This window comes from Protopterus annectens, chromosome 9.part0 (genome assembly GCF_019279795.1).
Source record: "Protopterus annectens isolate FY-2018-M chromosome 9.part0, PAN1.0, whole genome shotgun sequence".
NCBI classification, from domain to species: domain Eukaryota; kingdom Metazoa; phylum Chordata; order Ceratodontiformes; family Protopteridae; genus Protopterus; species Protopterus annectens.
In genome coordinates, this window is record NC_056743.1 from 242465301 (window position 1) to 242492568 (window position 27268).

Genomic DNA, 27268 nt, shown 5'->3' on the forward strand with positions numbered 1-27268 from the left:
TCAATAACCACTGGGGTTAAATGAAGAGTACCTTATTTCTAAATGATATTGATTGTTAGATGTTATTGTGCTTTTCAAGTCACTGCGCCTTTGAAGGTCAATACAGTCATATGCATGCACTCAAAACTCAAAGACAACTCTTCTCTTCCTTCTAGAAATGCTTGCTATCGTGACTAAACCAAACCACAATTTCCTATGTATAAGTAAAGCTCTAAGTCAAGCTTGCTTCAATTTTTCCTCTTGTTACTGAATTCTGAGCAGCCACTAAAAGAAGACTTGTTAATAATCTGCAGTTCTATATACTCTGAAAAATTTTAATGTTACATACACTTCTAAAACAATCCTTACAATTATTTATTTTCCATACATTCTGAGCAAATTCTAAGTTTCATACACTGAAGTTTTGTGGTTTTGCATATGTGTCTCTGGGCTTCTGCTTTCACTAGTTCTTGACATGTTTGGCAATACATTTCACTGTTATATGTGATATGGTATATTATGCTCCTGACAGTAACTCATACTTGTATCACTAAAATATATCTAACGGCACACTGAAGCAAGCTTTATTGCTACTCAGTAATTTAGTTATTTAGAAATATTAAATATCTGACATCTGTTTGACCATTTGGTTATTCTTAGTGCTGTATGTATGTTATATGGGAGGGAGGATGGCACAATGGTTAAGGTGTTTATCTTAGAAACACAAGGTGCAGGGTTTGATTCTCACATAGAGTAATTTACTAGGCTTAAAATGACCCATGAGGGTAATTAGCCTAGTACTAATCTAAGAACCTATGAATCTATTTGAATAAACATATGAAGATATAATTATGAAATAGCTCTCACCTGGTATGCAGTATGAAGCATTTTACTAATGACACTAAAATGTAACATGCTATATAAAAGAAGGTTTATTATTTTTATACAGGGTACATAATGCAGAAAATAAATCAGGATACTTTTTCATTGGTCGTGTGAGCTACAGTAATATTTTGTCAGCTTGTAAGCATGTGGATAACACATATTTTGGCATGCATCTTTCGGCTAGAGTATGGTTTGCACTTTTTTATCATCTTTGCTGTTTTGCAGTTTCTTGGTTTAGAAAGAAATGAGCATATTCACTGTTTTTTCTTAAAAAATAAAAGATGTATGTTGATTAAAGTTAAACAGTGCATTAGTGATGTGTACATTAAGTTCATTTTACAGAACTTAACCTTTTTGTAAAAACAAAAAAGTGATCATCTGCACACATTCTAATCACATATTTGCCATGAATAAATTAATTTTAATTAATATTATCATGACTCTGAGTAAGGTAAGTTGCAAACATGATTTATATGGAAATTGTGCATGAAAGTCTCTTTATATAATTTCATCTTTTGAGGTACAATAACTTATTTTATTTTTCACAGTAACATGTAGGCACACCTGACCCATGTGATTTAGGCAGAATGTTTTGGGACAGGAAACACAGTTCATAATCTATTATTCTTAGTTTCATCCAGCTCTTAATCATGAAAATCTTTTCTTTGTACATTAATTACAGTACAGTCTCATTTTAAGGAGGTATTAATCACATTCTGAGGTGCTGATGCAGATGATTTCTTTGTTCAAATATGCACATGCACACAAACAAATGCACTCACACAAACCTACAGATGTATGCATTCACACACATACACACATACATACACATATATACATGCAGCATGCACACACACACACACACACACACACACACACACACACACACACACACACACACACACACACACAAGTGCACGCACACAGTAGTATTATGCATGGGATACATTCTTTTGGTTGAGTATGTTTTCAGTAGAATCTGAATCTCTGAGTCTGTTTCATTTATTTCTTAATTTGTTCAATGTTTTGCACTTTTAACAGTGAGATCATAGAACAGTGGGGGTAAGGATGTTTTCTCTTTAAACCTAGTGTTGTGCAGTCTCAGAGTCAGTGATTTATTTTGTTTTAGTGCATTCCAATGAAAATTGTGTTGATTATTAGCCAAACACCAAATGTAAATCTTTCTGATTTGATGGTATATGTGGGAAGGATCATAGAGGACTATCTGTACAAGAGGATGCATGGTTTAATATTTCTGAAGTACAGCATACGTTTTGTAAGTGGAATGTGATGTTATATGTGAGCAGAATCATAGAGGATTATCTGTATAAGAGGATGCATGGGTTAATATTGCTGAAGTACAGCATACGTTTTGTAAGTGGATGGAAGTTTTTTCTGGTACAGAATGGGTGGTGCTGGACAATGGAGAATCAAGCCCCTGTAGGGCCTTATGGTGCAGATATGGGGCTTTTGATACGATAGGGTTACCCTGGCGGGATGTAGACCACATGCACAAGGGAACTTGGGGACATCTGTAGGTTTTGCTTTTGTGGCTCAAGGAGTTGTGTGTGAAGGATGCATTTACACTATATTGTTCATAAATTCTGACTTCAAGTTGGTGAAGAAGATTAGTAGCTCATTCAGCTGTTTACAAGGAAACAGTTATAAAACAGAAGAGGCTCTGTTAAGGTGAAAGAATTCAAATTTAGGATTAAAACTTGCAAATGATGGTGGACAGAAAGAATCATTTAAAAAGGCTTTCATAATTTAAGATTCAGATGCCACATTTGATAGCTCTGGACAGACAGAAAGTGAAAGCTAAGAGATGTATAATTTACAGAAAAATCTTGTGAAGGCAACATAATTATTTCAGTCCCAGAAGCACAAGATTGTGTCTCTTCTTGGCATGCAACTTACAGCTGTACAGATTTTTGGTGTAAGATATTAAGAATGGGGGTAGAGACAGGAGTATACATGGGTATTTACACATCCAGAATTTCTTCAAGATTATAGAGAATATACAGGGAAAAAGCATCCTTTACAGCAATTTAAAATTTACTATATTGGTTAGTTTTCTGTTACACATATCAGGTAATAACAACAGTGGAGTCTGGGAGGTAAATCCACTAACGAGATGGTAGAATTGTTGGAAAAAGCTCCTAAAAGTTAGTGATCTCATGGTGAGACACATTTAGAGTAAGATATTACTCTACTGTTACTACAACCAGAGCAACTGGGTTAGGCTATCTGTTGCTCAGTGCTGCCACTGGTTAGGTAGAAACCATATTAATCTAGTGGGTAAAGCTGGCTGCTTTAAACTAGCTAATGTTTGTGGTTACCTTTTTGCTACTGTCAGTTTTACATTTTTTTACAATTGTAAATACTACAGTAGCAGTCACAGCTCATAATCTTGTATCCTTTAATCACATTCTATATCATCACCCTCTTTCTTATACCAAGAGTTAAGCTTTTAAGCTATCCTGTTTTCGCATACATCTTCATCTGCATTAGGCTTTATCAGTCAGCTGCATCAGTCAACTTTTATCACATCTGTAACCAACTTGATACCACCTGGCATTTTAGTCATTGTAACAACTGTCCCATGTTTACTAAAAAATCTTTAATGCTACCTCACAATGATTTAAATGTGTAAAAGGTGTAAGTATTTACTGAACTTAGAGGCCACCTTCTTACCTCAGAAAACATTCTGTAAGCACTATAAACACACACAAAGCAGCTGCACTAAACTAATTTAAGCTGACGTTGTTAACAGAGCACTGCCCAAGTCTCCTGTGGTTAAAAACCAAGAAACCTCAGCCTTTATTTCACACAGCAAGACACAAACCTTCATCCTGCGCATCCACAGCCTGCACACATACCTCTAACAATCACAAGAATGCAGAATCTATGCCTTTATGGCCCACACAGACTCCATCAACACACACAATGTTTTAGTAATTGGTAAATTGAAAGATCGCATCAGAGAAGGATCAATTCTACTACTAATGCATTGTCTAAACATATTCTTGACACCAATGAAACTCACTTTGTATGTTTAATGTTTTAGAGGCTATCAAAGCAAATATCAGACAAGGTGATATTCGAAACAGAACTGGAAATGCTGAGGCATGATGGATTATTACATTCAGAGTGGATAGAGATAAGGGTCTAAATGTTAAGGTCCCCTTGAAACCATTTTTAAATTGAAATACAACTATGTAGAAGTGGTCCAGTGGTAGAATTTTTATCTTTCATGTAAGAGGCCTGGGTTTGATTCTAGGCTAAGCTGAGTTTTAACATTTTCAGTATTGATCACGTATATTTCTTGAACAGTGTGGAAATATGTCAGAAGGGAGTGTTTATTGTGAGGAGAAGTCAAAGGCTAGCTGATATGCAATTGTTATTAACTAGATTATTTCAGGCTGCATTGCCTGATTAGTTTGGCCACTATATTATATGCTTTTAATTGTAGAACATGATTGGCTACAAGTCTGCAATAAGCCTTAATAGCTGTATTTTGGTTAGTGACTTTGCAACATGAGTGGTTATATTGTTTTTCCCCTTGTATTTTTGATTGGTAGAAAATTTATTGTAAGGCACCTATATAATTGGTTATAATACTACTCTAAGTGGAATCTGAGTGGCTGAATTACTAAGCTCTAAGACACCGAATGGTTAACAAATGTGTAGTATGATTGGTTACAGTGTTATATTAAGCTACCTATCATTGGTGGCAATGTTTTACTTTATGTTTTCTCTGATTGGTCGTTTTGTTCCATCTAGTGAAATCTGAATGGCCATCAGATGGATAGTAAATGTGTAATATAATTGGTTATAGTGCTTTGTTATGCCTCCTATGATTGGTGACACTGTCTTATTTAAATGGTTCACTAAAGTGATTGGGATTTGTGCTAACATTTTGCTTCTGGTGAGAGAAGAAGCAAAGGAATATTGTATCCCAACAGAGTGAAGCTGTGATGAGACCAGCGTTATTAGTAACCAGGCTGTAGCCATTCATGCGACTCCCCTCTTTTCATCATTCTTGACAAGTTAATTCATTGTTTTCAGTAAGTCCTGCTTGATTTGTTTCTAACTTCAGAATATCTGCCTAAATACTTCATTTTTTTAATTTTCAGGGTCTACATATTAGTTTCCTCTCAAGTGTTTGGCAGTGCTCTGTACAGACTCAGACACCTTACAGGACATTTTTCCTGTAAAAGCGCAACTGAAATTTATTCTATAGCTAGTTGCACACAGGACAACTAGTTTGCAATGACAAGTGCTGTCCACATAGCTGCAAAATTGATGCTCCTGACAGTCATTGATATTCTCACTCCAACTGTCTAATCAATAAAAAAGGGTCTGTAACCATGGATATGAACTTTGCTACTGTCTCTGTCACCGGCTTGGTGGATATGGGCATCCTGAGGCAATGTAGAAATTGCCTCATGTTTACTGACAACCAGTTAATTCTCAAACAGACTGCTATGGTATGTGAGAGATGTATTTACACAATGTCACTGTAGACAAACCTCTCACATAAAAGTAATTCTAATGTCAATAAGGTTGTCAGTAGTACACATGCAGTACCCATCATGCAAAATTCAAAGCAGACATATCGACACACATATGCTGTTACCCCTCTCTCCCCCTCAACCTTCCCTCAGGAAATATCATCAAAAATAACTCCCCCTACTATCACTAGGAAACAGGTCCTTAATGCTTTCTCTAAGACCAAGAACACTGCTTCAATGGGTCCAGATAATATCCCAGGATACCTTCTAAATAGCATGAAACGTGACATGTCAGGGCCTCTGGAATTACTATTTAACTGTAGCCTCCAGACAGGCTTCATACCTCACGAATGGAGAAAGGCAACAGCCATCCCTCTGCACAAAGAAGGGCCATCTACAGACCCTGGAAGCTACAGACCCATAAGTCTCACTAGTCTTATATGTAAAGCCATGGAAAGAATTATCATGGAGATGATCAACAGAGATATAGTAAATCTCCAGACACTGGACCCAACCCAGTTTGGTTTTGAAAAGGACAGATCATGCCTACTCACCCTGGTGGACTTCTTTGAGAAGGTCACCAAAGCAATGGATGAGGGCAAAATTGTTCACATTGCCTACTTTGATCTGGCCAAGACATTTGACACAATGCCCCACTTGGGCATTGTTGACAAACTCAAGAGGTTAGGTACAACCCATATGTCACCCGGTAGATAGCCAACTGGCTCACAGACAGGACCCAGGAAGTTAGAATTGGGGAGTCCCCCTCTACAAAGAGGCCAGTCATAAGTGGAGTCCCTCAGGGATCAGTCCTTGGACCACTCCTTTTTGGCATTTACTTCTCAGAAGTCAAGCCCAATGTCAGTGGTCTCTGGCTGACTAAATTTGCAGATGATTGCAAATTAGGAGCTATCATTGAATCTCAGACTGACACAAATGTTCTGCAGGAGGGGCCAACACAGACAAACAACTGGTGTCAGAGCCATGGACTAAAACTAAATTCCAAGAAATACATAATAGTATCCTTGGTAACTATCGTATTGCAACACACCCCTTAGAGTTGACCCAGTAGTTAGGGATGTAGGGACACACATAGGTAGTAATCTAGCCTTTGACTATCATGTGTCTACAGTGGTAAGGAAATCATTCTATGTTGCGCAACTTTTAAACAAAGGTATGGCATCTAAGTCCAAGGAAGTCATTGTTCCACTGTATTTGGGATTCATCAGACCTATCATTGAGTACAATGCCCCCTTTGGTATGTACCTAAGCAAGCATATCCAACAAATGGAACATCCACAGAGGTTTCTCACTAAAAGAATACAGGGCGTAAGTAAAATCCTTTGCAGACCTCCTCAAGGCCCTATCCATGTATTCTGTCTCCTACAAGCTTTTGAGGGGAGATCTATGCCTGGCATACAGAGTATTGTCAGATCCCACTCTGATGGACCTCCTGCATATCCACAAAACAAACAGCACCAGAATTACCCATTCTAAAGACTTATACCTTGCCTATAATAAAAATGTGACCTGCTGAAGAGATAGGTATGTATCCCAGAGACTACCCCATCTATGGAAAAGGCTCCCCATCCATGCAAAGCAAAGTTCCTTCTTAACCCAATTCAAGTGCAACTTGGACAGTTGGATGAGAAACCTGAAATTCATCCCTGGTTTGGCACCTATGTCTCTAATGGACACAGATAACCTCTAAATGGTTCATCTCCCAGGCCCATGCTTGCACTTATCAAGGGTATCAGAACTTGTCAAAGATTTTGAGATGCATGGCTAGGCTTAAAAAGGCCCGTGTGAGCATTAGCCTAGTAAACGTTTAAAAAATATACTATAGTTAAATTTTTGTAAACAAAACATTTTCTATATCATATAGCAGACACACTACTCCAATCAGTCACTCTCATGAAAGGTTTAGGCATTCTTGTTGATAATTCCTTCCGTTTTGTCAATGCAGTAGTTAGGAAAGCCTTCTGTCTGGCTCATCTAATTTCCAAAACTATCTCGTCTAGATCCAGTGAAGTCTTAACTCCCCTTTACTTATATCTCATTATACACATTATTGAATGCAATGTCCCTTTGGCCATGTATTTGTCTAAACATGACTCAAATTAAGAGATCTAAGAAGTTCACAAATAAAAAAGATCAGTGACCTCAAAAATCTTAGTTATTAGGAGAGACCAGCAGCCCTCTCTATACTCATTTTCTCACAGACTCCTTCATGGGGATCTGTGTCAAGCCTTTTGAGCCAAGGAAGATCTCACCATATTTGATCTTTTATTCCTTCACAGAATAAATGGTTCCATAAATGCTAGGTTAAAGGAACTAAATCTTCATCATCAAATAATTAAGTCTCATTGGTGTGATAGAGTCATACTGCAACATATCTTCCACCTCCAGAACAGACTTCTGCTACAAATTCTCCCCTGGCCTACCTTATACTGCCCTGTTTGAGGTTAGACAGAAGTTTTGAATATGAGTGATTGGCTAGCCTTGTAATGATCTGCAGACAGATTGCCTAGTACATACCTATGAACCTATAAGATGGAATGACAAGTGAATTGTATACGTGAGCCTTCCAAATTGTAGGTGAGAACCTCATGTCAGATTTTGAACCGAATTTAGCTCCGAGCTACTGAGTGAGTCAGAATGGTATAATGCATTTTTATTTTTTGGTTATAAAAACACAGCAAAGAACTTTTGCGGATCTGGAGAAATTATGTTTATCTTAATATTTATTACAAGATTCTTGTAAAGATGATAGTATAGAGATATCAAAGAGTAGTTAGGAGTGAAACTGGTGAATCTCTCTATTATGGACAGCTGACAAAAGGGAGTTCTACATTTTTGTTGCTCTTGATGAGTTTATTTACTCTGTCTTCTGACACAGACAAAGTAGCGGCTTCCCTAGAGTTACAACAAACTTTTCATAGTATAATTACTTATTTTATGCCTGATTATAGTCTTCTGAGGGGTTTGTATCTTTGTGACAGATTTTACAGAGGTCTGTTCAATAGTTATTATGTCAAAATTAAAATGAATGACTGGGTTTTAAATCCAGTTCATATCCAGGTAAAACTGACGAAGGGTAGCCCATGAGTCCTCTTATTTATTTATTTATTTATTTATTTATAAATCTCTTTTTTGCAATATAGTCATCATCAGACCCTTTTTCCCATTTTTTTCTACATGGGTCAGGGTATCGTCCAGTTGGCTGCAGCCCCTCTGATTCTAGCTTTGACCTCTTCATTCAGACTTCCCTTCTCCTCATCCACCCCTCCCACCCCACCAAGATATTTGAAGCTGTTTACCTGTTCCACTGTCTTCCCTTCTATTTCTATTTTCAGCTTCTTCTGATTTCACCAATTTGCTGCCATTACCACCATCATATCTGTGCTTAGTTTCATCCCATGTGCCTTCAGTTTTGCATTCCATTCTCCTATTCTTTGCTGAAGTTCTAGCTCAGAGTCTGCTTGTAATGCATACAGCAACTTTGTTGATCTGCCCCCTCCGACCAATTTGGTAATGTAGTCCATCACCAGTGTGAACAGCAGCGGGCTCAGAGCTGAACCTTGCTGTACACCCACTCCCACTGGGAACCCCTCTGTGAGGCCAAACAATGTTCATACTTGAGTCATCGGGTCCTTGTACACAGCCTGCACTAATTCTACCAATGTTTGTGGGACTTAAATCTACCGCAGTACTGCCCAGATCAGCTTTCTTGGGACCTTGTCATATGTTTTCTCCAAGTCTAGGAATGCCCAGTTGGGCTCTCTTGTCACCTCTAGCTTCTTCTCAAGTATCTTTCTCACTGCAAACATCGGATCAATTGTACTGCATCCTGATCTGAATCCAAACTGCTCATCTCCCATCTTACATTCTATTACTCCGTGTATCCATTTATCAATCACCCTCTCCAGAACTTTCATACAATGTGATTGGAGTTTGATGCCTCTGTACAGCCTGGATGTCCCCTTTGTTCTTGTACTCTGGCATGAGTATGCTTATTTTCCAGCCATCTGCCTTTCTCTCCACATTGCTATGAGTACCCTCAGGAGCCATTTCTCCCCTATCTCACACAGCATCTTTATCATATCTGCTGTCACCTCATCTGAGCCTGCTGCTTTCCCTGACTTCATATTCCTTAGTGCTGATCTTACTTCTAAGGTGGGCTCTTCTTCTTCTCTAATTGTAGGCTGTTTCTGGGGCAGTACAGCTTCTGTGGGGTTTTCTTCATTCAGAAGCTGCTGGAAATACTCCTTCCATCTGCCTTTGATATCCTGTGGACTGGTGAGCAGGTGTTGCTGGCATCATTTATGAAGGGTGTCTAACTATCTTCTTTATCTTTCTGCCTTTGCCTTGCAACCTGATATAGTTTCTTTGTGCCACTTATCACTTTCCACAAGTTGGTAGAGTGCCTCCTATTCTTTGCTATTGCAACTTCTTTCTTAGCTTTATTGTTAGCCAACTAGTAGTCCTTCCTTGCCTGGTCAGTCTTTTCTATCTCCCACTTCTTCCTGAACTCCTTCTTTCTTTTGATGACTTCCTGGACTTCTGCATTCCACCACCAACTTTCCTTAAGTACCTTATTTCCATACCTGGCTCAGGCACATATTTTTTCTTTAGTCCTAACACATACTGTTTTTAGGCGCTGCCATTCTTGTTCAACTCGACCTATTTCCTCCTCTTTTTGGGGTCTTACAGCCCTGAGTAATTCCTTGAACTGTTGTACTTTCTCTCCAGTCAACTTCCTGGTCTCTGTTGACCTTAGAGCCTTCTCTGACCTCTGCTTGCCGCTGATTGTGGCAACTAGTAGTTTACGCTGTGGGCTGACTGTTTCACTAGGGATGACTTTGCATTCATGGATTTTATCCTAGTGCCTTTTCCTTACTAGGAGAAAGTCTACCTGCATTGCATGTTGGCTACTCTTGTATGTGATCTTGTCACTGTCTCTTTTTCTGAGCTATGTGTTGGCTACTATCAAGCTATTTGCCAGACAGTAGTCTAGAATGGCTTCTCCTTCTTTATTCCTGTTGCCCAACCCATGTGGACCCAGGCAATCCTCATATCCTGTTCTTTCTGTCCTGATGTGTGCATTCAAGTCACCCATTATCAACACCAACTCATGTTGTCCTGCTTTATCTAGTAGGTCCTACCACTGCTGTCTGAATGCACTCTTTTCCTCTCTATCACAATCCTGCTGTGGGGCATTTTATGATTATGAATACTGCCCTATCATTACACTAGAGTCTGACTGCCATGAGTCTGTCATTAATTCTGATGATATCCCTCACTGCCTTCTGAAGCATCTCTCTCACCACAATTCCTACACCATTTTTAGCCTGCCTCCCTCCTGAGTAGTAAAGTCTGGATCCCAAGCCAAGTGGCTTTGCTGCACTGCCCTTCCATCTCGTGGATGCATAGAATGTCCAGTCTCCTCCATATCATCATGTCATTTACTTCCATTCTGCATCCTGTCAGTGAATCTACATTAACTGCAGCAATTCTCAGTTCAGGTTTGGCAGGTTGGTTGGTTTTAAGTCTAGCTTTTGCTCAACAGAGCTATCCCAGGTAACCTAGGCTGGGCAACTAGACACTGGCCGTCCAGTAGCTTATTGACCCAGGGTTGCTGGGCTTTATGGTGGGCACACACTGGCTAATAGGGGCAGATATATCTCTCCTACCATTAACAAGGTCTCTGGCATAGGTCAGAGTAGGCCGGGTCCCCAACCCACTTATCACTGGTAACTATCCATGCCCATTATGGCGACATTAGTCAGCATGACCAAATCACCTAGAGACATATTTTACACTGAGTGGCTAGCCCTGCCACGATGCACAGCCTGTGATCTGTGTTCTCCTATCTTGAAGATACTGCGCACCACAGTAGATACCCAAAGCAGGTGGTCTGTACAACTCTTCCCCCTATAGGGCACCATGTAGAGTCTCTGCTGCTGCCCACAGTTCCATTCATTGGTGAGTCTGAGATGGAAACACTCAGCATGTTTTTTCGGACTTGGGAGAAACCCAACAGAGACACAGGCATTGTTCGGAGGTCAGGATCAAATCTTATATCTTGTGTATGGCAGGCTAAGACCTTAACCATTATGCCAACTGATCTGTCTATTTTTTTACAATATATTATTAATCTCAAATTACAAAACATGACTAACAGAGCTCTTGGTGAATCATCTCTCCAACTTCTGGTTTCAAGAAAGATTTAAAGTACCTAATTCCTCTTGGGTTGGGATGACAGTCCTCTGTGATGTACTAGAAGGAGTTTATTCTGTATTATGATCAGCTATTAACTGCTGGATTTATGTTGCGATCAGGCATTGAAATATTGTTAGAGATCTCACTTTCTGACTCATCTGTACATTGGAGTTCATAGATTAAGAGGATGCTGTAACCAGCAGGGATATGTCATACCCAAAGGGAAGGAAATTGATGAAACATTAGATAAATTATGTCTGTCATATTATAATGACTTTGTTGTTATTTAAAATATTTTATGCCCTTGTTCTTTCGTATGACTAAGTTTTTTCTTTTTTTCATTTATTTTTTTTTTCTTTTGAAGCATTATAACGTTTAACATTTCAGAGTATTCTGGTTGCTAAATGAGCCCAATTCCCAAGAATATAATATATCTGGTGACAAAGAAAGAGTGATGGGGTGATAGAGCCATTGCCGTTTTGTACTCCTTGAATCCTAATTTGAGAAAGTGCCTTTTGGTGTGAAAGCGCTTGTTTCGTTGAATAAACGTATGTTTTCCTGTATGCATGGTACCTTTTGTGCAGTTCATCTGACATACAGATTTTGTGTTTTTTTCTGCCCTTGGTTTTGTCTGTTGCTGTTGCATTTTGGATTTTTGTTAGATGTTTTAGTTAACTGACCATTAGCTACATTGTCAATGACTAATTTGTGAGTAATGCAGAGCTAATGTATTACACGTCAGTTTATATCAATGTTCTGAACAAGGTCTACAAGCACTCAATGGCAGGCCTAAGGCATGGCACAGCATATACAGCAGCCTTAGTGCATCCTGCAGGCAGAGCAATATGGTGCTTACACATGTTTGTAGCTCACCAAAAATATGAGGATGCTGGCCACTCTGGTGATACGGAAAGATAAAGCCCTGACTACAGCCCAGATGGCCCAGATTCAGTCAGTGGCTTGGACAATTGATGGACTGGCAAGGAAGGGATGGGCATGCCCATTCAAGGTAGGACAGCACTCACTGATATGTTCCCTAAGGGGAGGCACGGCCCAAAGATGGGAGTTGCCTTTAGACATAATTGAGTAGGACAGTAGGGAAAGAGAGTGAGTAGATCATAACACCCCCCCCCATGGAAGCACAGATGAGACAAATCCCCAGACATCTTCAGGATCCATGGACGACCCTAATAATAATGGAGTAAGTCCAGGAGGGTTGGAGAGCAGCTGGTAGATGCTGTCAAATATGCAAATACTCAGGCACTCCCCAACAGCAGTCAACTCTTTTCTTATCTTGAGTCGGTATGTAAGCAATAATTCATTATAACACCTGCCCTAGAGTTGTTCTAGCGTCTCTAAAGTCAGACCTATTCACCAAAAAGTTGTTTGGGAAGCAGCTCTATGTATGAAGCTTTAAACACTGTGTTAGTTTGTTACATTCACTATTAATATGAACTCTCATTAATATGTATGTGGTGTCTTTCAAGGCATTTCTTTTGCTGGTGCAGTACTCTGGATAACTATTCAGTAGTCAAATTATTTTGTTTTTTTATAAACTACAATAAAAAGAAGAGTACTGTGATGAATTCAGACTATAAACTGACAGCTGCATGCTTCACAGCTTGTGTCAAGTTTTCATATTTGTTTAAGTTACAGTGCAAAATACAGTAAAAAATGACTTAAATTTCGAGATGTGCATTCCCATCTCTTTCAAATACTTCTGCTTACTGTATCGTAGCTAGATGCTAAACTTAGTGTTTTTACATTTATTTTACAAGATGTAATATTTTTATCGATGAAGACAAAATGGTACTAGGAAGAAAGTGACATTTTTGGTGATGAGAGGAAATGATGTCAGAAGTAACAAAGTCTTCATTTAAGATTCCACTTCATAGTGAAAGTCCTAGTTAAGCATGTCACAGTTTTAAATCCATTTTTTTATATTCTAGTATTTTGGTCAAAAGTTTGCTGTCTGCAGTCTTCAGCTCAAATCTACATCAAATGAGATCTTCAAACAGGCATGTCAAAATTTAATAAAGAAGTACTTCACTATTTTAAATTCATAAATAGGAGGTTGACTTGCCAGTGGTAAGGCGAGGCTGTCTTGTTCTTCTGTTTGTTTCGATTTTTGGTTCTCCCTTCTTACAGGTGGTTTGGGGTATTGATTTCCAAGCTTCTCGGGGTGGTTGTCTGTCGGCTGCCATTCTCAGACAGTCCTGGCTTGCCTGGGGTTGTACTCTAGTCTTGGAAAAATCAATCATCAGGTACATCTACACCTTCAGAAATGAATCACACTCATTTTTTTAATCAATATATCCTTTATATGGCAGATAAGTACTGCTTAGAAACCCCCAAAACCTCCCATTATAAGGAGAAGCAAACACTGAAACAAACAGAAAACAAGACAACTCCACTATTGCACTGCTGAGTCAACCTCCTACCTACTCTTTCTCCTCAATTCCAAACACTCAGAGACCTGGGCAGCACTATTTTTTCCCTATTATTTTAAATGCATTCAGAATTTATGAATAGCATCTGTCCATCAGAATGACAGTCCAAATTTTGAAACAGATTATAACAAAGTATTGAGTTAAAAGATACAGCATACCACCGAACTGAACTTTGTCACAAGGAGTACCAATGTAGTATCTTAGACATTGTCACTGAAGAATAGATGCAACTTCAATCAAATAGATTTACATGGCATCATGCAAACATTTCTCCAAGCAAGTTACACAGACAATACATTCAGAATATATTGTTGCACTGCAACTGCCAGCATTACTTTGCTTGCTATAGAAACAGGTCAAACCTCACTGGAAAAGAGGAACAAATGTAACTGCCATGTATATTTCAGGTAATTCAATACTATAATACCACAATGGAAACAAGTAAACAAGTACTAAAAAGTACAGGAACTATACAAACTCCTAAATCAGATAAAATGATACTTAGAGGTGCTGGATAAAATGCGAAATGACCCAAGAATCCACAAAATAAATTTTATTGTAGCAAAAAACAGTAAAAAGCATTAAAACGCTTAACTGTTTCTTGGCATTTTTCATCTTTCTCCAGCAGATAACACAGTTAACTATACCCTGCTTACTTATACATGTCAGTATTATACTTGAGGGGAAGCATGTGTGACATGTATTATACATTAGCAAGAGAGGGAGAGTAACACGGAACTAGTCGTGCCTCTGGGCTTAGTGGTTATTTATATATGCAATATTTACTGTCTAGCAAAAAATATATAAAATAACAATTAATATCAATAAAGCAATAAAGTCAGTGCAGACATGCTTAAAAGTAGCCAAACGCTATAACAAGCAGACAGCATTACACAGACATGTTAATGACACTTGATGATCATGTGACCTACGGAACTGATTGTGACTAGTGGTACATAATATTAGCTGTGAATGCAAGAAAAAAAATCTTGCTCAGTGAAGTCTCTACAGTTTCAAACTATTTAGTACAGTTTTTTATTTTTTTTTTTTCTGGATTATTGACAGGTTAGCCAGGTCTCACTACTGAACCAGAAAGCTTTTACTGACTTAGAATTTGAGAAGGCATCTCATATTAGGCTTGTTTGACAGTTTGGCTCAAAGCATTAAGGCTACAAGCATTGAAATGAGCTTCATCATGTAGTCCTGTGCACTTTCAATTTGAAAATATTGTCTGGGAAAGTCACTTAGCCACAGAGAACCTCAGGATTGCCAATGAAAAGGGCTGGTTGTATTCAGTGGCTTGCCTTACCAATAAATTTTAAAACATGCAAAATGTGAATATTGTAAAGGTATTGGTGGTTACCATCTGAATTCCTGTAAGGTTTTCCATGGTAATCAACTAAAGTCACCCAACTGAAGTCATTTATCAGACTTACCAGTTACAGGTAGGAAGTGGACAAGTTATGCTGCTAAAACTTACCTGGATGTAATGAGTCCAGCTGATTTTTTTCATCATACATGCCATATTAAGAACTACTGTACTTCCATCATCTTTAGAAGATGGCATTGTTTCACCCTGTCTTAAAAAAACTATGTTCTTAATCCTCACAACCTGGATAAATACCACCCCATTTGTAACTTTCCTTTTATGTGTAACATTATTGACAAAATAATTTAGATTCAGCTTGAGTCATAACCATCCTCACACTGTTTTTATTGGTTGTTGGTAGTCCCAGTTTAAATCCAGATGCCGACGGGCTTAGTGGTTATTTATATATGCAATATTTACTGTCTAGCAAAAAATATATAAAATAACAATTAATATCAATAAAGCAATAAAGTCAGTGCAGACATGCTTAAAAGTAGCCAAACGCTATAACAAGCAGACAGCATTACACAGACATGTTAATGACACTTGATGATCATGTGACCTACGGAACTGATTGTGACTAGTGGTACATAATATTAGCTGTGAATGCAAGAAAAAAAATCTTGCTCAGTGAAGTCTCTACAGTTTCAAACTATTTAGTACAGTTTTTTATTTTTTTTTTTTCTGGATTATTGACAGGTTAGCCAGGTCTCACTACTGAACCAGAAAGCTTTTACTGACTTAGAATTTGAGAAGGCATCTCATATTAGGCTTGTTTGACAGTTTGGCTCAAAGCATTAAGGCTACAAGCATTGAAATGAGCTTCATCATGTAGTCCTGTGCACTTTCAATTTGAAAATATTGTCTGGGAAAGTCACTTAGCCACAGAGAACCTCAGGATTGCCAATGAAAAGGGCTGGTTGTATTCAGTGGCTTGCCTTACCAATAAATTTTAAAACATGCAAAATGTGAATATTGTAAAGGTATTGGTGGTTACCATCTGAATTCCTGTAAGGTTTTCCATGGTAATCAACTAAAGTCACCCAACTGAAGTCATTTATCAGACTTACCAGTTACAGGTAGGAAGTGGACAAGTTATGCTGCTAAAAACTTACCTGGATGTAATGAGTCCAGCTGATTTTTTTCATCATACATGCCATATTAAGAACTACTGTACTTCCATCATCTTTAGAAGATGGCATTGTTTCACCCTGTCTTAAAAAAACTATGTTCTTAATCCTCACAACCTGGATAAATACCACCCCATTTGTAACTTTCCTTTTATGTGTAACATTATTGACAAAATAATTTAGATTCAGCTTGAGTCATAACCATCCTCACACTGTTTTTATTGGTTGTTGGTAGTCCCAGTTTAAATCCAGATGCCGACCGATTAATAAAACTGTCCATGTAAAGGTTTTGTCTCTCTGTATACTGAAAGTTTACATGCCACATATTTCTCTTTATATTAACATACAAACTTGTTTATATAGCCTTTGATGGTATCTTGTTACTCAAGCTTTTCTTCCTGGGACTCTACTGAAAAGGGGTTACTCTATGTACTCAGTCAGACCATCCCTGTAAACAAATGCTAATAATTAAATAAAATAAATGTATACGATTATAAATTGGGTGTATGCTATTTCATCAAAAACAGAAGTAGTTCATCAAAAGTTTCATTAAATGAGTGTGCTGTGGTTTCCAGTTTTGATGTGGTTGTAGGACAGTTGTCTTGGTGCAGGCTGTATTCTTAAACTCCCCACATGGAGGGCTTTACCTACCCTCTCTACCTAATATAAGTAAATGCATGATCACACCTGCAGTGGAAAAGACAACTGCCCTAAAGAATCAGGGCCCATTGTTAAATTTTTTTCTGAGAAAATGTATTGCTTTGTTATACTTGACCAATGTAATAAATATAAATTGGAACCACATCCCTTTAAGAAATAGTGTGCTATTTAAAGACAGTGTGCTATTTAAATCTGACTTTTCTGAAGCTGTTCCTGTTCTTATGCCCCAAAACGTAAAGTAACAAATCTATTCATAATAACTTTGTTTTGGTGCTGTGTCTATTTTGAAGTGTATTTACTGTTTTACAGGCATCTTGTGGAGTCAGACATCAAATAATAACGTTTAGAAAAACACTGATCGTTATATTTTAAAATAAACACATAAACAATACAACTACCATAGATACAGCAACACCAACATCTCTGATGCCTTATGTTAGACCAAAACTGCAATATAGCCTAGAAAAGGACTGGGACATCTCAGTTATTTAAGAATAAAGAAGAACAAGTGGCTACTTTTTAATGAATAACAGGAGTTAATTAGTTCACGAGACTGATTCAGCAATATTCCTTAGTGACGTGTTAGACTTGTTATGAACGGTTGGCACTTTATAAAAATGAAAAATCCTCAGGTCATTAATTGTGAGGCAAATTTTCATCTCACCCTATTAGAACTGTAAAACATCAGCAAAAAGGTACATCTCCAAGTTGGTGATCACTTTATTCTCAATGATAGAATTATTATATTATAACTACTGTCCCTTGGCTGTTATTGCAACAGTATTTTATAGTTCTACTGATTGTATTGGATTTACTGCTACTTGATTTTGATTTTTGTTGTACTTTTGATTGTTTTGTACTACAGTGGAGTTTTTTCTCCCTGGTTCTTCCATATTTATAAGGACCTTTGCATTTGCACTGTCTCTTGAGGCTGTATATAATTCTATTGCACTAATGTTGCTGCTACCATGTTTGTTTTTTTGTATTTTTGTGGAGTTTTTTTCTCCCTGAGTCTCTGCTGAAAATGGGCCTCTGCCCCAGTCAGACATACTCGGTCAACAAATATAATAAATAAAAGAAATTAATAAATGTCTTTAGGATCTTAAAGTTAGGAAGTAGCCCCCTTTTTGATACTTAGGTGTACCACATTAATACAGATCTTAGCAGGTCAAAACTAGGTAAATGAAGAAGAGATACGCAAATAAGCTACAATTTGTTAGTCTTATGGAAAAAAAAGCAAGATAAGGCTGAGGCTTCCCATTCTTCTCATATAATCTGGCCTTAGGTATTTTAAAATAAGCGCTTTCATTCTTTCTTTCTCCTAGTCCTAGATATGCTTCCATCCCTCCCTTCTCTGCTTTACTATTATAACTAGCTCAAAGCCAGTCCCACTTCCACCCCTCCCCCACATTTGCGCAACTGCAAAACCTCCTACACCCTGAGGCAATGTTACAAAGAGTATACATCTAAAAGTTGAAACTCTCCACTGCTACAGCTGATGAAGTCTTGGAATGGATTGCTTATCTTAAAATAATTAAAGCAAGTTTATATGAGAAGTATGAAAAGATTCAGACTTGTCTTTTTTTGTTTGTGATGTTTTTGCATCGGACTAAGTAATGCCATTTTATCTGTTTAAGTATTTAGTGTTGGCCTGCTGAAGTCTGCATTAACATGTGTTGCAGCTAGTTTCTATATCACGTTGTCGAAGCCGAACTCTTAAAAGTTCGAACGTCATATGGTCGACACCATATGATCGAACTTTTAAAAGTTTGAACGTTTCAACAGAGACCTCCATACAGTGCGGAAAGGGAAGATTTCCCTTTTCTGCACTGTAGTGCGATCTTGGAGTTGGTATATTTAAAGAACGGTTGTGTGGGGGATTAAGGGGGGGCTTGCCCCCCCTGCTTAAACCTTTCAGGTAGGTTTTTTTCTTTGGTTTACTTTTTTTTTATTACATTTTATTACATTTTCGACCCAGCCACTGGGGATGCACAAGCCAGTGCATTTCTTTGTGCTGGTCCCAAGCCCAGATAAATGGGGAGGGTTGCGTCAGGAAGGGCATCTGGCATAAAACTTCACCAAATCATTTCATTCAGACACCAGTAAATATTTCCATACCGGATCGGTCGTGGCCCGGGTTAACAACGACTGCCACCAGTACTGTTAGCCAACAGGGTGCTGGAAGAAATTGGGCTACTGTTGGCCGAAGGAGGAGAAGAGGCTGAAGGGATGTCCAATGGCAGGAAGAGAGGAGAAAGGCTAGGACTATGGCAGTGAGGGTCGGAACTTTGAATGTTGGCAGTATGACAGGTATAGGGAGAGAGCTAGCTGATATGATGGACAGAAGGAAGGTTGGTATATTGTGTGTGCAAGAGACCAGATGGAAGGGGAGTATGGCTAGGTGTATCGGAGGTGGGTTCAAATTGTTTTATCATGGTGTGGATGGGAGGAGAAATGGCGTATGAGTTATTCTGAAGGAACAATATGCTAAGAGTGTTTTGAAGGTGAAAAGAGTGTCGGATAGAGTGATGTTTATGAAGCTGGAAATTGATGGTGTAATGATGAATGTTGTTAGTGCATATGCTCCACAAGTTGGATGTGCAATGGATGAGAAAGAAAATTTTGGAGTGAATTGGATGAAGTGGTGATGACTGTACCCAAGGGTAAGAGAATGATGATTGGAGCAGATTTCAATGGGTATGTTGGTGAAGGGAACAGAGGGGATGAGGAAGTGATGGGTAGGTATGGTGTTAAACAAAGGAATGCAGAAGGTCAGATGGTAGTGGATATTCCGAAAAGGATGGACATGGCTGTGGTGAATACGTATTTTAACAAGAGGGAGGAGCATAGGGTGACATACAAGAGTGGAGGAAGATGCACACAGGTGGATTATATCTTATGTAGGAGGGCCAGTCTGAAGGAGATTGGAGACTGTGAAGTGGTGACCGGAGAAAGTGTAGTTAGGCAGCATAGGATTTTGGTTTGTAGGATGACGTTGGTGATCAAGAAGAGGAGGAGGAGTGTGAGGGCAGCACCAAGGATCAAATGGTGGAAATTGAAAAAGGGTAATTGTGAGGTGGAGTTCAGGGATGAGTTAAGACAGGTGCTGGGTGGCAGTGAAAAGTTACCAAATAGCTGGGTAACTACAGCAGAGCTAGTAAGGGAGACGGCTAGAAAGGTGCTTGGTATAACATCTGGACAGAGGAAGGACGACAAGGAGACATGGTGGTGGAATGAGGAAGTACAGGAGAGTATACAGACAAAGAAGTTGGCAAAGAAGAAGTGGGATTGTCAGAGAGATGAAGAAAGTAGACAGGAGTATAAGGAGATGAGGTGCATGGCAAAGAGAGAGGTGGCGAAGGCTAAGGATAAGGCATATGAAGAGTTGTATGAAAGGTTGGACACTAAGGAGGGAGAAAAGGACCTGTACTGATTGGCTAGACAGAGGGACCAAGCTAGAAAAGATGTGCAGCAGGTAAAGGTGATAAAGGATATTGAGGGAAACATACTCACAAGCGAGGAGAGTGTGTTGAGGAGATGGAAAGAGTACTTTGAGGGGTTGATGAATAAAGAGAATGAGAGGGAGGGAAGGTTGGATGATGTAGGGATAGTGAATCATGAAGTACAATGGATTAGCAAGGAGGAAGTAAGGATAGCTCTGAAGAGAATGAAGAATGGAAAGGCTGTTGGCCCAGATGACATACCTGTGGAAGCATGGAGTTATTTAGGTGAAATGGCAGTGAAGATTTTAACCAGATTGTTTAATGAAATCTTGGAAAGTGAAAGGATGCCTGAGGAATGGAGAAAAAGTGTTTTGGTACTGATTTTTAAGAATAAGGGTGATGTGCAGAGCTGTAGAAGCTACAGAGGGATTAAATTTATCAGTCACAGCATGAAGTTATGGGAAAGAGTAGTGGAAGCTAGGTTAAGAAGGGACGTGATGATTAGTGATCAGCAGTATGGTTTCATGCCAGGAAATAGCACCTCAGATGCGATGTTTGCTCTGAGAGTGTTGTTGGAGACGTACAGAGATTGTCAGAAGGAGTTGCATTGTGTTTTTGTAGACTTAGAGAAAGCATATGACAGGGTGCCTAGAGAGGAGTTGTGGTATTGCATGAGGAAGTCAGGAGTGTCAGAGAAGTATGTAAGAGTGGTACAGGATATGTACAAGGGTAGTGTGACAGTGGTGAGGTCTGCGGTGGGAGTGATAGATGCGTTTAAGGTGGAGGTGGGGTTACATCAAGGATTAGCTCTGAGTCCTTTCTTATTTGCAATGGTGATGGACAGGTTGACAGACGAGATCAGACACGAGTCCCCGTGGACTATGATGCTTGCAGATGACATTGTGATCTGTAGTCAGAGTAGGGAACAGGTGGAGGAGACCCTGGAGAGATGGAGATATGCTCTAGAGAGAAAAGGAATGCAGGTCAGCAGGACTAAGACAGAATATATGTGTGTGAATGAGAGGGAGGATAGAGGAATGGTGAGGATGCAAGGAGTAGAGGTGGCGAAGGTGGATGAGTTTAAATACTTGGGGGTCAGTAGTTCAGAGTAACAGTGAGTGTGGAAGAGAGGTGAAGAAGCGAGTACAGGCATGATGGAGTGGGTGGAGAAGAGTGTCAGGAGTGATTTGTGACAGACGAGTACCTGTAAGAGTGAAAGGGAAGGTCTACAAGAGGGTAGTGAGACCAGCTATGTTATATGGGTTGGAGACAGTGGCATTGACAAAAAGGCAGGAGTTTGAGCTGGATTTGGCAGAAGTAAAGATGTTGAGATTTGCACTGGGTGTGACGAGGGTGGACAGGATTAGGAATAAGTATATTAGAGGGTTAGCCCAGGTTGGAAGGTTTGGAGACAAAGCCAGAGAGGCAAGGTTACGTTGGTTTGGACATGTGCTGAGGAGGGATGCTGAGTATATTGGGAAAAAGATGCTAAGGATGAAGCTACCAGGTAACAGAAAAGAGGAAGGCCTAAGATAAGGTTTATGGATGTGGTGAGCGAGGATATGCAGGTGGCTGGTGTGACAGAGCACGATGCAGAGGACAGGAAGAAATGGAAACAGGTGATCCGCTGTGGTGACCCTTAATGGGAACAGCCAAAAGAAGGTGATGATTACATTTTCAACCATATGACATTCGAACTTTTAAAAGTTCAGTAATGTAATATAGATGCTTGCACCTAAGTATCAAAAAAGGTATTGTTTCTCAACATCAACATTAAGATATGAAAGAGACTGAGACTGAGGTGAACACTAACTTGGAGGTACACACAAATAATTTTGTTAAAGGAAAACACTTTAAACCCAACAAAAATCTATTTTTTCACTCTGTCTTTGTTTTCTAAGCTTTTTTAACACCTCAAAATCACTCTGACGGCTTCTTATAAAATTTAAATAAGTTTTCGGCAAAATGGCTGCCAATGGGGCTTGACATATCAACTTGATCTTGTTTTTCTTCAAGCCTTTCTCTTTCCCACAATTAATTTCAAGTCTGCTTTATATGAGTCATGCTAGACATATGGAAGTAGTAGTGTATTCCCATGCCATTGATATATAATGGAATTAGTGTCAGGCACTGGCATTTTATATACATTCGTAGGGTTGCCACCTTCCTTCACGGCTAAAACCTGAGCAAAGCCACGCACCTCACATCACCAGTAACCCCGCCCACCCCAACCCCCTCTCCCGCCAACATACCACCTATTTTGTGACGTCATGACAGCATCACTCAATGGGAACGCCCTCTTTTTTTGTTCCCGCCACCTGCTTTTGGCTGATTTACTATGCTTTTCTGTAAAAAAAGCATAGTAAATCAGCCGATTTACAAACTCCGATAGTCTGTTTCCTTTTTGAAACAGAATACCGGAGTTTGTACAGTGTTTTCCGGACTACAGGAGAATCAGTTTGATTTCCTGATAGTCCGAAAAAAAACGGAGGGGTGGCAAGCCTATACATTCGTAACAGGACTGCTGCTTTTATTTCTTAAATAGCCCTCATTTGTGTGTTATAGTATACTAAGGGGTTATACAGCTGCAACCAAAAAAGTAGCTAAATTGCAGGTCTTTGTTCAGAGTATCTTTTTATAATGCAAGATGAATTGACCCCCCCCCCCCCCCCCCCCACACACACACACACACACACACACTTTGGTAAATGTGTTGCTACTTTATAAAATTAAAAGAAAAAATATTTTCTGACTTTTCACTAAATATCACAGACATCTTTGATACTACATTAAGTCTTCTTAAAAATGTAAAGTGGTATAAACAAACATTTAAAAAGTTTAAAGCATAGCGTTGCAATAATGTGATGCTGCTTATTTAAATTTGTCAAGAGGTGACAACTGCTTTTGAACTACTGACTGATCTAATTGCTCTGTTTTGCAGTGAAAGGCAAGGCTACATTGGAAGCAGCAGTGAATTAATGTTAAGTTCTCTTCCACTCTGCAATAAAGACAGTGGAAAACAATTTCACACCTCTCTGTCTATTTTGCAGAAATTGCTGAGCTCCTGACATCAGCAGACTAATAACCCATCTAAGATTGTCAGCAGTACCTGGCAACAAATTTCACTTTTTCTGTGGTATATCATGTAGGCATTGACAAATTCCTCTGCAAATTCTGTGAGAAGTTTAAAAAGTGAGTAATGAGTAAAATTCAATGAGTAAAACTAGACATGCCTACCATACATTTCTTGTGGATTCAACGGGACGCTGGCTGACTGATAAGGCAGAGAGACACCCCTCTCTGGTGCATTTCCTACCTCTACTGAGCTTTTTGGTTGGGTATACTGATCCTGGCTATTTTACTGGTACTAAAATACCACTTTTAAGTCTAAAAGGACTAGGACTTTTTTGGTACATGTCTACTTTCTCTTTGTGAGTACACCCTAGTATTTTCTGTTGTTCCTTTGGACCTATTTAAGGACAAGACTTGCAGGTCTGGGCCACTTCCATTTGATTGAATTCCTTTGATTCCAAGTTAAGGAAATTAAAGTTTTATAAACTACAAGGAGGTTTATTTTAGCTACATAATGCTGGAATCATATTGTAAAGAGAAAAGCAACCTAATAGTTGAGTTAAACTGTTGGAGAAGGTGGAGTTTTTCTTTAATGTTTTATAGTTTTTCCAGCTTAACAGCACCATCTGGTGTGGTAAATGGGTTATCTGTAATGGCCCCCTAAGCAAGTGAATTTAGTTCTATCAGAAGGATGAGACATGTAACTGAGGGTTGAGTAGCTCTGAAAATTAAACTGCTATTATAAATGGAATACAGTGAATTTTGAAACTTGTTAGAGTATCATGCATCCTTAACATGACATACATCTGCATACCTCACACCCACACCCTTCTTACATATTATACTAATTCTGAGGTCACTCTACCTTGGGCAATGAGGAATACTTTTAGATATCAGGATCCTACACTTAGTTTATCTTATCATTAATCACAAATTCAGTCCCACAATTCTTTGGAAGACATTTCTGGTCCTCAGAATTTCAACAAGTCTTAGAAAGCAATGAACTGGTGCCTGTAGCCAGATTTTACAATTTGCAACGTAAGGCTATACTGCATAAATGATGATAATGCTGCTTTACACATCCACTTTGAATGGAAATTTCCTGGCTGATGTAATGAACCAATTCCTGGGACTGAGTTACACAGTAACAGTGTTCATGAAATGTGACACCACAACTGGTTGAAAATATCACCCCAAAGTTTATGATGTATTATATTTATTGTAATTTCTGAAAATGCAAATAGCATTGGATTGGAAGCCACTTTGAAATGCATTGTAACCATCAGGCCAATTTACTGTGAGCCCTTGAAAAGTATAGTTACATCTAGTACTGAGGACAAAAGGATTCTGTAGCAGTAGCTGGTGAATAAGGGTGTGTGGCACATGGGAGGATCTTAAATAAAAACAAATTTAATTTGGTGTAGTACCTTTCAAAGCTCCTAGTGATTTATATAGTTTATTTTTTATTTATATTTATTTTATACATATAACTGTGTAAGTTCACTGGTCCAAAGTGTCTCTTTTTATGGGCAATCCAGGAGCACTGCCTATTTAAGTGATATACTCAGAGTCACCTAGTAGCCACATGGAAGTGGAAAGAATCAAACTCTGTACCCTGGGCTACAGAAATAAGCTAATTAGCAGCTCAGAGCCTTAATCCTCTGTGGTAACATTGATTAAGACAATAATCAGCTTAAAATTAAGCTCTTAAACAAACACTACTTAATTTGGTTATGTAAAAATGTGTAGAAACAGGCAACCTGATGTCCAGATAGTCAATACTAACCACAGGAAACAAAGTCCAAGTTTCTTCTTTAACGTAAAAGTATTTTATTTTTCAAAAAGACAACGTTTTCGCCGTGACCCCTGTCACAGCTTCCTCAGAAGAAGACAAGTAAAACAGCTAAACTGGTCTGTTCAAATACTCAGTTAACAGGAAGTGACAAATAATTGCACTTCCTGCACTAATTTGACTCAATAAAAATAATGAATAAAATCATGAATAATCATAAAACTCCATTAAATTATCTATAAATATTGTATGATAAAAAACAACATAAAAATGTTCTTACTAGTGCATTTACATTAACATTGTAAAAAATTATGCATTAAACCCACAAAATAATGTACATATAGGCATTACCTAAAGTAGCTCCTTAGTTTAAGAACACATGAAATGTTACAGTTCTCATTGAGGCCATCTACTGTAACTGGAACTGTAACATTTCATGTGTTCTTAAACTAAGGAGCTACTTTAGGTAATGCCTATATGTACATTATTTTGTGGGTTTAATGCATAATTTTTTACGATGTTAATGTAAATGCACTAGTAAGAACATTTTTATGTTGTTTTTTATCATACAATATTTATAGATAATTTAATGGAGTTTTATGATTATTCATGATTTTATTCATTATTTTTATTGAGTCAAATTAGTGCAGGAAGTGCAATTATTTGTCACTTCCTGTTAACTGAGTATTTGAACAGACCAGTTTAGCTGTTTTACTTGTCTTCTTCTGAGGAAGCTGTGACAGGGTCACGCAAAACGTTGTCTTTTTGAAAAATAAAATACTTTTACGTTAAAGAAGAAACTTGGACTTTGTTTCCTGTGGTTAGTATTGACTATCTGGACATCAGATTGCCTGTTTCTACACATTTTTACAAGTTTGTTTGCTCATTTTTGACTGTTAATTTGGTTATGTCTTTAACTGTACCCTAAGTGTTGAGACATCTGACCATTCTCTTTACCAGTGGAGTATAAATTGTACAAGGATGGAGGCCTAGTTGTTAAAGTTCACAGGTTTATCAATGTCAGGTCATCTGAGAGAAGATCCCAAGTCAGGCAGTTGAACACAACCAGATCCTATAGGTAATCTGAATCAACATCATACATAAAGAAACTGATCTAAGAAGGTTATAGAATGGACAGATAATGAGGAAGATCATTTTTCTCAGTTAATTTTAATGAAGTTGCAGCAGAAGTTTGCAAAACATGCAGCCACATTCTATCCAGATGGTGGTAGACTGGGCATCTATTAGTATCCAGGTGTGAGTGAGTTAGTGTATGTTTCAAGCTTGTTTTATCTAGCTACTTTATAACAGCATGAATCTGCTCTTGAAATTTAACAGCAAAATTGTTTCATTTATTTCAAAGATGTGCATGTGAATGGAGGTAAAGACACCTATCAGACCCTCTACGAAGTGAAGGTTTCATTGCTCAATCGCCCAACATTACTACGTCATTCATTCTGTACTGTAGTTTTGCAAGAAGAATACCCGTTTGTTAACAAGGTAAGCCCACTTAACACACAGTCCCTTTACAGGGGTGACACAAGAGCTATGTCTGGTTAAGTGACTTGTTCCAGGTCATGCAAAAGACAAATGAGGGCTAAGAGAATCAAACCATGTGCCACAGGAACTATAGGTTGCAACCTTATCCTCTGTGGCAACTGCCAGATAAAATACAGATATCTGTGTGACTAGTGAAGGCTTTAGGTTTTCCTTCCAGGGGACATGACAACCATCATTACTGATGTCCACAAT